General features: G+C 43.4%; 1 pseudogene; it reads left to right on the top strand.

The window, feature by feature from the left end:
* The first annotated feature begins 432 nt into the window (after window positions 1-432).
* Window positions 433-4,085, top strand: part of LOC103206356 — a 5,755-nt pseudogene continuing 2,102 nt past the window's right edge.

The raw sequence follows: 4,085 nt of genomic DNA, 5'->3' as shown, positions 1-4,085 counted from the left end.
GGAAACCCAAGGAGGGGTTGCTAGGAGTTGGGGCCAACTTGACGGCACATAACAACAACAACAAAGGACATCTTATTTCATTAATACGAGGAGCCCCGATGGCATAGTGAATAAGGTATTTGGCTGCTAACCAGAAGGTCAGCAGTTCAAATCCACTAGTTGCTCTGCAGAAGGAAGATGGGGTCATCTACTTCTGTAAAGATTTACAGCTTTGGTAACCCACTGGGGGTCGCTATGAATTGAAATCAACTCAACGGCAGTGAGTTTGTTTTGTTTTCATTAATATATAATTTTTAACCAATCCCATTGTGGTGGTTTTGTTGTGTTTCAATTTAGCTAATCTGAAACTGCATTTCCCTATGGTCTGAGTTATGGCTGGCATAAGAAAAATGTCTGCAGTTTGGAAGACTGGTGTGAAGAGCAGCCATTGTCATGTTCTGCGGGTCAGTGTATGGCACTGTTGGCCATGTACTTTGATGCACTTTGCTGACTCACCTTGCTTGCACAGGGCATCAGCCAGGCCGCTAGCTCTTCCGGGGCTCCTTCAACTTCCTCAACTCCTATACTAGGTGCATGTGAAGGGTGCCTGCATCTCCTGCCAGTCACCAAATCATCAGGTTTGGAGACAGTGACAGACACGAGTTCCAGTTGTTCTTGTAGGTTCCATGTTATTTTGTCCTCATGGGTCTCACTTTGGTGTTCCAGGTTCCAGGTTCTCTTTATGGTTCCATTTTGTTCTCACAGGCTTCACTTTGCCTTTGCTTTCTCCCACATCAAGTACATTTTCCCAAACTACTGGTCCTGCTGACTTAAGGCCCAACACTTGATTCAGAATGCCCACAGCCTTACATAGACTAAATACCCTGGTCCCTACAATCACATGAGGTCTAATCCTATAGTAAGTCACTAATTCCCTACCACTCATAGTGGTTCTATGCAAAGGTATTCAAGTGTACGGATCGTGACAAATTATGCATAACATTGCAAAGAATAGGAATTTCAGAACATTTAATTGTAATCATGAGGAACCTGTACACAGACCAAGAGGCACTCATTCAAAAAAAAAAAAGAGTTACCACTGCATGGTTTAAAATCAGGAAAGATGTGTGTCAGGGTTGTATCCTTCCACCACACTTATTCAATCTGTATGCTAAGCAAATAATCAGAGAAGCTGGACGCTATGAAGAAGAACACGGCATCAGGATTGAAGGAAGATTCATTAACAACCTGCAATATGTAGATGACACCACCTTGCTTGCTGAAAGTAAGAAGACTCGAAGCACTTCCTGATGAAGATCAGAGACTACAGCCTTCAGTATGGATTACACCTCAACAGAAAGAAAACGAAAATCCTCACAGCTGGACCAATAAGCATCATCATGGTAAATGGAGAAAAGATTGAAGTTGTCAAGGGTTTCATTTTACTTGGATCCACAATCAACAGCCATGGAAGCAGCAGTCAAGAAATCAAACAACATATTGCAGTGGGCAAATCTGCTGCAAAAGACCTCTTTAAAAGTGTTAAAGGGCAAGGACATCACTTTGAAGACTAAGGTGTGCCTGACCCAAGCTGTGGTATTGCCAAAAGGGCATGGAGGCAGCATCCTCTGACCTCCTCCAACCTCACAAGGGGGAAACAGAGTCACCACCAACAGCCCAAGGCTTGTTCCTATGAGACCAGACATACCGCCACCCTCCAACCTTTTTTACCAACTCCGACATCAGCCATTCCTCCCACAGTACTCATTACTTCTCTGCTGGTTTTGATAACCTGTTGCAATAGCCACACCGAACTCACAGACAATACTCATGATTATAGGGTTTATTAGGGAAGTAATAGGCCATAATTCAGGTTCAGGAATACACTCAGGACAGAGTTCTTCAATCAGGTCAGTCTCCCCTCTGCTGGGCCCTCAGGCACGCCTCTCTGGCCCTTGGCCTTTCAGCCTGGTCTCTTCCCTGCTTGGGCGAGTGTTACAAAGCTCTTTTGGCTCTGCTAATAGATACACCTATGTGCACCCCACTCCACCAGCAAGCCTCCTGCTCAAAGGCACTCAGCTTTCTCGCTCTGTGGGCCAGGCAAGCCCGTCGCTCTGTCTCATGCCTCTTGGTTTCACTCCCACCGTCTCTCAGCCATCTCTCAGGGCATCTCTGCCAAGGAGGAACAGCGCAGGGATCTCGGGTCCAAGGACACACTCCACTCCAACTCAAGCTCTTCTCCCTTGATGACAGTGAGCTCCGCCCCCTTCTACCTCTAGGAGGGTTCGTTTTAAGCCCACCAGCATAGCAAAGGGAACTTTAGTGGTGTAGTGCCTAAGACATTTGACTGCTACCCAGAAGGCTGCCAGTTCAAACCCACCAGCCACTCCTTGGAAGGAAGATTGAGCAACCTACTTCTGTAGAGATAACGCCTCAGAAACTGAAGGAAGGGTCACTATGAGTCAGAAACAACTCAACAGCAGTAAGTTTGTTTTTTTTGTAGCATAACAAAACCAACTGATCCTTACATTGGAGTTCTACACACTTTATGTGCACGGTCCCACCCAGTAATCATAGTTACAAAGACTATGGCTAGAAAAGTCATACCAAGTAATTCACTGCACCTCAGGTATTTTCAATAGTCTCATATCCATGTAAGAACTGGACAATGAGTAAGGAAGATTGCAGAAGAATTGATGCATTTGAACTGTAGTATCGGCAAAGAATATTGAGTGTACCATGGACTGTTAGAAGAATGAACAAATCCATCTTGGAGGAAGTACAGCTGGAATGTTCCTTAGAAGTGAGAATAGCCAGACTTCATGTCTCATATTTTGATCAAGTTGGCAGAAGTGGCTAGTCCCTAGAGAAGAATATCATGGTGGCCAAAGTAGAGGATCACCCAAAAAAGGGAAGATCATCAACAAGATGGATTGATACAGTGGCTGCGACAATGGGCTCAAGTATGAAACAATTATAAGGAAGGTACAAGACCGGGCACCTGTTGTACATAGGATTGCTGTGGGTTGAAACTGACTTGGTGGCACCTAACAACAACCACAGCTGCCTTGAGTCACCTCTGACTCAGGACAACACCATATGTGTCAGAGCAGAACTGTGCTCCGTAGCACTTTCAACGGCTGAGTTTTCAGAAGTAGAAAATTCTTCTCAGGTGCCCCTGAGTGGACTTAAACTGCCAACCTTTTGGTTAGTGGCTGAGTGTATTAACACTTTCCACCACTCTGGGCACTTGACTGCTAAGCAGAAGGCTGGCAGTTCAAGCCCACCAGCCAGTCCTCGGAAGGAAAGTTGGGCAATCTAATTCCATAGTGATACTGCCTCAGAAACCCAAGGAGGGGTCGCTATGAGTTGAGTCTGAGTTGATAGCACGTAACAACAACAACAACCACACAGGACTTCCTTTAATTATTTAAATTCCTGAAAGTTAGAGTGTAGGGTCAAAGAGTATGCACCTTTTAAAGATTTTTGATATATAAAATCAGACTGATCCTCAGAATAATCATGATTTCAATTAGAATTTAATCAACATTGACGTTAAAAATTTTTATGTGCTTTTGAACATTTATATTTCTTTTTAAATTTCCTATTCATATCCTTGCCTATGTCATGTTCATCTTTTTCTAATTGATTTCAAGGAGCACTCAAAAACATAATGCAAATAGTTCCCCAATTGGGAGGGGACGCTGCAAAAATTAAAAATAGTAATAATAATTTTTTTAAAAAAATGGTCCCCCAGTTCATCCTTAGCCTTTAAAATTTTTAATGTTGCTTTGGATACATAGAAATTTTTCATTTTAATATAGTTAACTCTATTCATATTTTTCTTGAAGATCATTCTTAGAAAAGTCTTCTGTACCTCAATATTACATACAATATTATATAATTGATAGGAGCTCTGGCAGCATAGTGCCTAAGGCATTTGATCGCTAACCAGAAGGCTGGCAGTTCAAGCCCCCAGCCACTCCTGGGAAGGAAGATGGGACAATCTACTTCCATAGTGATACCGCCTGGGAAACCAAGCAGGGGTTGCTATGAGTCGGTTCCGACTCAACGGCAGTGCGTTTGGTTTGGGTTTATTATATAAT

This window comes from Orycteropus afer, unplaced genomic scaffold (genome assembly GCF_000298275.1).
Source record: "Orycteropus afer afer isolate SDZICR_OR568_19922 unplaced genomic scaffold, OryAfe1.0 scaffold00312, whole genome shotgun sequence".
Classification (NCBI taxonomy): domain Eukaryota; kingdom Metazoa; phylum Chordata; class Mammalia; order Tubulidentata; family Orycteropodidae; genus Orycteropus; species Orycteropus afer.
Note: the sequence above shows the minus strand (reverse complement) of the source record. Positions and strands in the feature narration are given on the sequence as shown.